The sequence below is a fragment of the Papaver somniferum genome, unplaced genomic scaffold, assembly GCF_003573695.1.
Source record: "Papaver somniferum cultivar HN1 unplaced genomic scaffold, ASM357369v1 unplaced-scaffold_81, whole genome shotgun sequence".
Classification (NCBI taxonomy): domain Eukaryota; kingdom Viridiplantae; phylum Streptophyta; class Magnoliopsida; order Ranunculales; family Papaveraceae; genus Papaver; species Papaver somniferum.
In genome coordinates, this window is record NW_020651082.1 from 1,631,690 (window position 1) to 1,643,288 (window position 11,599).

Here is an 11,599-nt window from a genome sequence, read left to right on the forward strand (position 1 = left end):
CAATAAACCTAACTCTAGGTCAACACAACTGGCATATACAAGGGTTCCAGTGGTCGACTTTATTGAATCTTATTACGTTTTTGGTCTAATGGTCTGGTCTCAAAAAAAAAATTCTTTTTTTTTCTTTTTTCATAATAATAACTTCTTTTTTTGAAATCTCAATCACTCTATTTCACCCTAGAAGTGGTAACAACTTGAATCGTGAGCCCCACCTAATCACTTAGAGAAACATAGTTTAAAATGAAAAAAATAAAAACAGAAGTGAAAAGGACTCAACGAGATATGGTAAAACTATCATGTTATTTCTAACACCTGAGCTCTGTGCTTTTATTAATAGACTCTTTAGATGTTTCCATCTAGTCAGATTGGTTCCTCAACTCCTAGAACCAAAATGCTTCCATCCACTTAGATTGGTTAGTGCTATCCTTAATAGGCATAAATTTCTAGGCTCTGGAGTTTATTTATTGCAACTATAAAGTTTCTCCCATACCCCCAAACTTAAATCTAACATTGTCCTCAATGTTCTAAAGATGAAACTAAAAGCATGAACAAGGAGAAATTGTTACCATTTGAAGCAAAAGAGTTAAGGAAAGATAATAAATGGTTGCATGAGAATGGGTTACCTCCCAAGAAGTGCTAAGTTTAAAGTCTTCAGCCAGACATAGGAAAGGATTAGTCAACTCGAACCGTATAATTGTAGCCGAAATAACTGCGGGTCTTCAAAACCAAAAAGAGCTGACCAAAGGAAACTGCAGTGAACCAACGAAATTAACAAGAATAGCATGCCCTTACCTAGTTTCCTGATTAATAATTTTATATCTAATTGTGGTTCAGGTTCAGGTTCTATGAAAGGGTCTAAATAAAATATTTTCATCGGGTGCGTTTCTTCATAGATGAGATCCGAATCATTAGGTCCTAGAGTCTGTAGAAACTCAAATAAGAACTTAGAATCACGAAGTAATAACATAAATAATTGCGGATCCTCTAAGTCAATCAGATATGACTTACATAGTTGACCACAGTGAGAGTAGTGGTCATTCTTAAGCAAATGTTTCGATTCTAATTTCGTAAAGTAATTAGGTTTAGTCTCACAACTTAATATTCGACACATTTGAAATATAAACGTTCCCACATTTGGAAGAAAAATATTTGGTGGGAAAACAAAGTCAATCTGGATATCATAGCCTGGGCAAACCACATCAACCAGAGGATGGGTTTCTAACGACTGAACTTCTTCTTGGACATCATTAGATTCGGGAAAACGAGTATGAAGGTAATCTTGTAAAATGGTCGAGGCAAAGATGTCAAGTCCTAAGTGAAGGGACTTTCTGAGAGTTAAAGGTAAGGCACTAGGAAGGTGATAATCACCCCCAAACTTAGAGTTTTCATTGTCTCTAGACAGACCTCTAACTATTTCTTGAATTTCTGTATCTTCAGAGTCCTTAAAATATTCAAGAGATTCTTCTAAGTAATTATCAGGTAGTGCATCTTTACTCATCTCTACGGGTATATCTTCTTCGTCTAACACTATTGTTTCTAAGTCGCTAGACTCTAAAACAGCATTTTCGGAATAAACCCGTTCCTCTAAACCTTCGCTGGCTTCATGAAAAGGAAATACTACATCGTCTAAAACGGTGGTATCCCTAATCAAATCCTCGTCCTTTTGAATAAGTGAATAATCATAAAAATTATTTGGATTTGAACTAGAAATAATATAATCAGTATAAAGCTCAAATGGATTACTAGATTCCTGATCACTATGCCTACATATTTCAAATTCTTCATTACTACTATCCTCATCATCTTGATAGTACGAAGATGATTGAACCTCATCTAAACAACAAGTAGTGTTACCAATTCTAACCTTGTCATCTTGTATATGCAAATAACTATCCTCATTTTCAAAGGTACTATTGGAAACACTATATTGGAAATTAAGACTATCTTGAGCAGTTCTTTCCTGGGACTCTAACAACATTTTCTGAGTCGACTCACATGACCTCCTGACTTTATCTAGGAAAGAAGGTTCACACGTTGAATTTTTTTCGTCCATAACTAAATTATTCATTCCTGTTGTACTACGTGTTGTCGCAAGTAATTTTTGTGTTGACTCAGCTAACTGAAAAGCAGACTCTAGTAAAGAGGAATTATAAGAATTTTGCTCGTATGAACGGTGGGCGCGTGGATAGTAATTGGGCTCACTATGGTACGAGCCATAACCTTGAAAAGATTGGTGTTCCGAACCACTATTTACACTATGGTCAAAGTTGAAATGTTCATTTTGAAAATTAGTGGGATAATCATTGTATTGGCTATTATAATACCAGTTCGACATTCTGTTTTGCAGGGGAATTCTACACAATCACAAACAAGGCCGACTCGACTTCACCAAAGCAAACCTAAAGATTTCTAGCAAACAAAAAGCATGATGGCTCCACTTAGATTGTTTCTAGACTAGATTCTATCCCTCGAAGGGAATTCGTTACAGTTTGAGCAAACCCCTATGGATCAATCCAAGCTAATGTGAGATGAAACTGAGGCGAGGGAAGGTCAATGGAGCTTTGATACCCAAGGCCTCACCGGTGTTACAAGGTGGCTTGTTTCAACTCCCAGAAGTCATCATGAACTTTGAAGTTGCTTAAAAGGTGACCAATATCCTTCGAAAATTTTTCCTAACAAGCTCGTTACCCTATAGGTCTCTTTCTAATCAGATTTTAAAGCTTGGGTTCGCGTTAGGTTTTGTTTTCCTAAAGCGGGCAAGAAGGGAGCGGTGATGAAATCCGAACCCTTATCTTGTTTAGGCCAGGCCTTTCCCTTTACTAGGAATATAAAAACAGTCAGGTTCGTCCTCAAACAATTATCACCTTAAGGAATACAGTAACCCGCTTGCAGGAGATTCGCGAGTGTTTCGATTGGACTTACCTCCCTTACCAGAAGGGGATGAACCGTTGAAGTCGACTCGGGCCACGACTCCTATGTCATGTACGAACCCGAGGGGCCGAGACGATATAGTAATCGTCGTCCTTCCCTGCAAACATTTTAATATTTAAATATATCCTTTCTTAGGGTATAAAAAATAATGTCCCAAAATTTAAAGTCCAAAGAAAAAGTCCAAAAATTACAAAAAAATTACGAAAAATAAAACCTATTTACAAATTCTAAAATAAAATAAAATAAATAAATAAAAGCTATATACAAAACTTCTGCTTCACTCCTTTTGGATTCCTATTTTCTTTTGTTCTTTAGCTTCACTTTTCTTTTCAGCACCTTCTCTTTTTCGTTACTTTAGCTCGGCTCCAAATTTGAAATCAAACAAAAATAGATTTAAAAACTGATGTAATTTTAAAGTGGTAAGTAAAAGTTCGTTGCTCGGACTTGTAAAGATTTAAAAATAAAAATATATACAAAAGATATGTCACAAGATCAAGAGATACTAAGACTCGGGATTCCACCAAATTCCATTCGTGTGACTCAAATAATAATTCCAATCAACTATAATTCAAATAATAAAAATATGGACTCTTGTTCTTTGCTAAAAATAGATTTTTGAAAAGCAATGATTGTAAATCACAAGCATGATGTATCAAAAATACATAAACCAAGCATACATCATCAAACGAAGTCACACCCATTCAATAAAAATCATAAATCAATTAAATATTTATCCAAATATTCATAAAAGAATTATTAGAATTACCACATGCGTGAAATAGGGCTTCCTCCATCATCCCAGTGTTGGGGTTTAGCTACTCATATTAATCACTTGCTCAAAATACATGTTTATAGCTCAAAAGTTGATTAAAAGAGTGAAAAGAATAAAATCAGTGAATCTGCGACCCACAGAAGGCGTCCATAGAAGAACGATAAAACTGAAGTGCTTCTGTTGTTGTTGTTTTATGACCGTCAAGTGTCTGTCCTTGTTACCGTAGAAGAACGACTGTCTGTGAGAGTCTGTTCTTCGTGCTCTTCAATGGCAGCAGCAGCAGCAGAGACGGGCATCCTGTAATCTCTGATTCTCGCCTCCTGAGCTCTCCTCTCGACCCCAAACTCTCTACACCTCCTCTTGGGACCCTAAGCAACCTATTTATACACCACAAGACGATTTAATCTCTCCCAAACCTCTTCGAAGTCTCCTCTTTCCTTACTTGGCAGTCACGGCAATAATCTCTTCCCTCATTCGTTTCACGCGTTTCTGAGCTCTCCCACTTATATAAAATTCTTCCTTAGATAGAATATAACCCTTTTGGATGGTTTACTTGCCTTTAATCTCCTTGAATGACCAAATTCGAACCCATGAAGCCGTGTTTCCTTATTTGACTTTAATTTATATTTCCGGCTATTCTAGCCCAAGTTGATCGGTCCAATTGCTTCTATTAAACTTGTGATGCCATATCAAGTTAAGCCCAACCAATTTCCGGTCTTTAATCTCTTTGAAACTCTTCCAGAAATCGATTCCAAAATCAACAGCGTAAAACGCTGTTTTCCCGCCAATTTTTCTTATTTCAAATCGTGAAGAAAGTGACCTCCCCCTATCCAGTCTCGGTGTCCATTTAGCACATGCCTAGAAATGGGTTACCCCTTATCCAAAGCGAGAGTCCGAATAGCAAATGTCCTCCCAGGTGCCTTTAACAACTTTTCGAGCCAATTTCGCCGCAAAATCTTATTTCTCCAAAAACACCTACAAAGAGATAAAATACCAAAATAAGTACAAAAATTGAGCACTAACAATATATACAAATGAGATACATTAGACACATAAATGCGTCTATCAGGTACATACATGATATGTACTCTTTATTTAATAAGAGACCTTAAAAGCTATTTAAGATCCGATTTTGAGATGAAAAATCTAGTAAAAGCTCGACCGAATACTGAGCTTGTGGTATATTATTACACCAGTTTGCATGTGTCTAAAGTTTTCATGTAATTTAACAAAGACATGCATCCTTATAGCATTCCCATGATTAGTCGAGGTTCAAATGTAAGTAAGTAACCATTTCGTCCAAAAGGATATGACGAAGATGTGTTGAGAGATGAAATTCCCATATCTGAGTACAATAGATGCATTGTTGTACTTAGTATAATAATGTACTCTATTAGATTTTACATCCTCAGGGAACTTGTTATCTAGATATAGCTCAGTGCCAACGCAACGTCATTGGAATGGTATAATGCAAGTAATCATATACTTAAAAGTAACCATTGACATGAGTTTGTTTTATCCCTACAAAGACATTAAAAGGAATGCTAATGAAAGTGCAATACAAAAGTTGTTGATTATGAAGGAACAATAATCTCTTCTTCGACTAAAGTAATCGGAGGGAGATATGGTAGATTATTTTCGAAGTCATCACCAATATTCAGTTTCGAAAAATACATGACTAAATGAACTGTTTGGAACAACTCTGAAAGTAATCAAGGGGATATGCCGACATCAGGGGAGGATCCAAGGATATGATGTCCACATATTTTACTTCGAAATTGAAGCCGTGTTATACTCTTTTTCCCTTCGATCGAGAATATTTTTCCCCAAATGATTTTGTTACTCAACAAGGTTTTTAGCGAGACAACACTAAAAACATCAAGTATGTTGAACGTTGAAGACATAAAGATCACCGTTGATATTACTGAAGATATCTGAATCAAAGAAACGAAACGCGATAGTCTGTTAAGCAATGTAACTTCCAGAATCAACAACATGGTCTTATAAACATTCAAGTCACCAAATTAAAGTGTGATAAACTCCTTTTGACTGCATGAGACTAATGAAAATTGTCTGACATCAAGGGGAGCATCTAATGGTGTGTTGAACTCTTTTCCTTCACCGGGGTTACTTTTTCCACAGGGTTTTGTTACTCGATAAGGTTTTCAATGAGACAACAATAAACACCGAGAATGTAATTTCCCAGCTGAGGCTATTGTCTTTTCCACGAGGTTTTTCTTCCTTAGAAGTTGTGAAGCAACTAGTCAACTTCAACAAAGCAAAGTGATCATCTGCAACAGATCACATTTACTTGCATCTTTCACATTGTACTCTTTTCCCTTCGTCAAGGTTTTGTCCCAATGGGTTTTTCCTTGTCAAGGTTTTAATGAGGCAACGTATACACATCTAACTATGTTCTAAGTTTTCTTAATATTGTACTTTTTTTCTTTAGTTTAGGTGTTGTCCCTCTGGGTTATCCTAACAAAGTCTTAAAGAAGAAATTAACTTAGACTAGTCGATCTTTCAGGATCGTATTGCATGTGATGAACTACATGTAAAATACGAGACAACATGTGAAGTATTACATGTGAAGAGTTGTACCAAGGTTTTTCCCCACTGGGTTTTTTCCTTATCAAAGTTTTAATGAGGCAATGGAATCCGACACAATTCATCACGGAGAACGACATTTGAAGAACTATATGTAAAGCATTATGTATAAAGTTTTGTTATTGAACCGTGCAAGGGGGAGTGTTACAGGGTCTACGGCCCATGGATGTGCGGTCCAACTAGATTCCTAGGGTTGTATATAAGGGAAACTATATAACTATTCTACATGACTCTCCTAATAATATTGCTTTTCTTCTTCTTCCTCTTATCTCTCCATGTTTCACCTCGAATTATCCTCAAAAATAATCCTTATTATAGGTAATTTTGTTTGGCAAGTCAAAAATGGAGCTTTCACGAAAATCTGGGAAGATAAATAGATTCCTAATTCAATTATAATGTCAAAGCCCATGAATATTCAAGAACCGTCTCCACAAAGGTTAATGAGTTGATATCCCCTGAAAATAGTTGGGACCAAGAAAAACTAGATGATTACTTCACTTTAGGGATTAAAACAAAAATCCTAGCTATATCCCCAAAGAGTCAAGAGAAAGAAAAAATTATATGGGAATATTGTCCCTCAAGAAACTTCTAAGGGAAAAAACATATATTTTCTCATAAGTCAGTATCAAGCAAATGATAAATCAGGTGAATTACCTTGGAAAAAGATACTGAAGATTGAAGCAATACCGAGAATAAAATTATTCATCTGGAAATTAGCTCTGAAAGCTCTTCCAACTTATTCAATACTCGGGGCACAAAATACAGACATAAATACGGAATGCCCGATGTGCAACTCAAATAAGCAAGAAATGGAACAACATCTAATCCCGGGCTTTTTCCCATTTTCAAGAGTTATCTGATTTGGTTTCTCTATAAAAGCCGTTAATACAATAATATGTACGGATATAATAAAAACTAGGGTTAAAGAATGGATCACGATACCGAACTTCATGCAAATATCAGATAAAATTGCAGCCATCTCTTGGTTCATTTGGAAACATAGATGCTCGAGTGTTTGACAAAACCTATCCAAATCCAAAAAACCTTATATAAAAAATCAAGAAATTCATGCAACATACTCCTCAGGAAAAGGTCCAAAAGACAATTATGGCCCAGAGAAGAAATATATCCAAGCCGAAATGGTCAAACTTAAGTTCGGATTGGATAATATAAATTATTGATGTTGCATTTAAGAAAGAAGACTCCTCCATGGGCTATGCTTTTATACTTTACTCTATGGACAACAAGACCTTCATGCACACATCTCAGGGGAATGTGGGCTTTTTCGGCATTTCATGCAGAATCAATTTTTTTATAATGGCTTCTATATGGTTAGGAGAAAACATATTGTCAAGTGTATCCATAATAACGGACTGCTAATCCCTGGAAAATACGACAATTAACATGACAAGCAAAGATTTTCCGTGGAATGAAAAGTACCATACATGAAACCTTCTTAATTCTGAAAAAACTACCACCATCTCAGGTTAAGTATATAGATATAAATCATAACTCAACTGCGACTACATAACTAAAGAAACTCGAACACAAAAACTTCTACATATGTCATCCCAACTTCAGCAAAAAGTTATAAAATCAAGTGTTATTCTAATCTTTAAAATAAAAAAAGGGGTCTTGTAAATCCATTCTATTGTATTTTTAGATAATATATCATAACCTAAACGGGTGCAGTTTAATAAAAAATAATTGGATAATGGGATTCTGAATTTACTACCGGATAATTAGTAGGGGTGAGAAAAAAGTCCGGAACCGCGGATTTCATGACATGTATCCGTCCGAAAAATTGCGGTTGAAACCCAATCCGCAAGATCAATGGGACGAACACGGTTGGATTTTTCAAATCCTCACGCTTAGCGGTTTGGTTGCGGTTGGATTTTAGAATCCGCGGATTCACCCGACCGTGGGGCAGTGTGTTTACTGTTGGTTATTGGTAGTCAGTATTAATTTAGCATTAACCCAAAACAGTTGTTGCAGGTAACTCAAACTGAATTTGCTTTCCTTAAAAACTCATACATATGATGCCACATCTCTGATCTAAATGTGAACAAGTCCTACCACAATTGAAATATTTCTTATGAATCTTAGCCAGTTCCTTTCACCAAATTTCTTCACATCAACAATGAGTTCATTATCCTCTTATGGTGTCCAAAGTTTCCTTTATTCTTTTTGAAGCTGGCTGCGAGCATTTGATCATGTTCTACCAAATCCTTTAGTTGTTTCAACTGCAGTTGACGAAATTTTTTTTTGTAGAGATACTGGAAAAATAATATTCTGAGATTATATGATGGATTCTGAGAATCCTTTCCACTAGGTATGTTTATAGTCAATGGAGCCTCTACAGTGGTCGAACCTCCTCCTGGTCGTCTTGCAAACTAAAAGTAAACAACACCTTGACAAAATATGCAGCCTTTAATAATACTTCCTCACTAGCAGGAGGAAAAGGTTCTAATTCATACTCCAACTCACTATCGTCATCTTCCAATGGTTGTTTCGCAGGTTTAATTTTCTTCTACAATTTCTGACAGTTTATCGCAATAAGAAATTGTCTCCATAACTTCTGATTCCCAGTCAATTTTCACATCCGCAAACTGAGCAACTTCCTTAAACCTTGTTAAAATCGAAGCAATATCCTCTTCACTGATAACTTTGTTTTCTGAGTACCATATTACCCGCGGTTAATCTGTATCCGTCCCGTATCACCCGTTGATCCGCATATGTCAAATTAGTGGGTGATTAGGTCAGATATGATTGGATTTTCAAATCCACAACTTTGACGGATTGGATACGGGTGACCCTAATTCGCATCCTTCTGTCCGTTGCAGACCCTTAATAATTAGAAACATGTGTGATAGTATGAGAATTTGGTAGTGAGAAGCACCGAAAATTTAGGAAAATTTTCTTCGATTCTATTATCTCAATCTGATAATTTTTTCTTCGATTCTGTAATTTCAATTTGTTTTCATGATCTCTACTATGTATTTTCTGAATTACATCTTATAAAATCTATAGATATTGTGGAATTATCTTTATATTTTCTTTCACTCCTTTTAATTTTTCTTTTACTCGGTTTTTAAAATTTACTCACTTTATGGATGTGTGATTCTTTTTAGGTCTCAAGATAATCATTCAATGGGGAACCCAGTGGTGGAACTCAGCCTGCATCATGGTGCAGCTGAACGAATAACAGTGGTGTTTTTAGCAGTGGTGCAAACCGTCTTATTTTTTATGATGGTTCATATTAGTAGATCAATAGTCCTTAAAAATATGGCAAATTACAACAAGGAAGAAACACAAATGGCTACCCGAATATACCAGCAGGCCTGTCAGCATCAAAAATCATTCAGGATTTTACAAGATGATGTTCTTCATCCGGAAGAAAGTCAACTACAAAATTTGAAAAAAAATTTGGCTCCTAATCTCAAGTCAATCAGTCTGCGTATTCAATGCAGGAAGTTAAGTTACATGCAAATTTTTGACTTATTTCCTTCTTTATCAAGTTACCCAGCATATCCTCAATCAGTTCGAAATTTAAGCCTAAAAATAAGAAGGAAAATTATGTTAAGAATAATTATGTTACTCTCCATAGAAGTTTAGAAGATTATAAGAATAATTATGTTACTCTCGATAGAAGTTTAGAAGATTATATTCCTGATTGTAGGAATTTTAGTTTGAGTCAAAAGGAAAGTCTTATCAGGATAAATACTACCACAGCTTATGGTTTTATTACTGCATATTCAACTTTGAAACATAGATTTAGAAGATCCAAGCTTCAAGCCAGGAAAAACCACAATATGTCTTATTCACAAAGCAATAACATTAATCTCCACTCAAGACAACTAAGAAGAGTAAATATTGAGATTCCGGAGAATCGAAGAACAGTTGTTTCTACCCAAACCATCACTCAAGCAGTTGAAGAATGGAGTTTTGGTATCCTAGGAAAGCTTTTTCAGAAGAAAAAGATGAAAATGAGAATCATAAGATAAGAAATTAACTCTTTATGGAGGAAATATCACAACAAAGAAATTGGGATTATGGGTCATAATATTATGCTAGTCAAGCTGAATAATGAAGAAGAAAGAGATGAAGTTATTTCAGAAGGACCGTGGCTGATTGATGGTGTCTTATTTGTGGTGCAAAAATATTAATCCAATATCTCTTTGGATAATTATGTTTTCACACATCAGAAATTCCAGCTGCAATTTAATTATCTCAAGTTGGAGCACATGAATGTAGCAGTCATCGATGAGGCTTTAAGCTTCATGGGAAGAAAGATCGAAACTAAGCCAGATAATTGCAGACCAAGGTATGGAAACACTGTAAAAGTTATAATAGAGATTGATCTCAAAAAATCTCTTCGTCGTGGTGGATGGTGGAAAACTATTGATGGTAAAGTTGTTTGGGTCCGTTATCATTGGAATCTTCAACCAAAGAATATATGTCCTAAATGTTATGTTATTGATCATGTGGATGAAACTTGTGTTCAAACTGAGTATTTACTTCACTTGGATAGTTTGTTCTTTGAGGAATATGAATCTCTGATGAAAGAAGAAGATGTTGTTACTGAAGGAAATGTTGAACAAGATATACTACGGAAGCAGAAATAAATGGTGATGAAGATAATGATGGACCTAGAAATGTTAAAAGGTTAAGAAACTCTTCTATTGATCAGGCTCCTGCGATGAATCCTCGTGATATTCATGTTCAGACACCAAGTACCTTGCAAAATGAGATAACTACTAATATGAACCAACATCAATCCTCAATGATGGATTCAGATATTTCATCTGCACCCATTTCAGAAGAACCCATGAATGAAGGACCATCTCAGGTATACACAACACCTAACAATTTAAAATTTTATCCTCAAATTTGTTTAACTAGAAATCTTAACTCTGATTTATTTTTTGAAATTTTTTCTATCATTTTTAAAAGTCTGCCAGCTATGAAGATCCTTGCATGGAATGTGCAAGGGCTTGCTCAAAAGTACTAAGGACCAGTTGTGTGTTCTTGTTAAAACTCAGTCACCTGATTTCTTGTTTCTCTCTGAAACTAATATTGATTCTAACAGAATGTCAATGCTAGCTAGATCTCTTAATTACTGTAATCATGTTTACATTGATAGAATTGGTCTTGCATGAGGGATTATCTTAATGTGGAAAGATGGTATTGTCCGTGAAGTTCAATATGTCAATGATAACATAATTCATGTTGTTGCTACTTTGCACCCTGCTAAGCCTGCTGTTCTAATATCCTTTATGTATGGCTCTT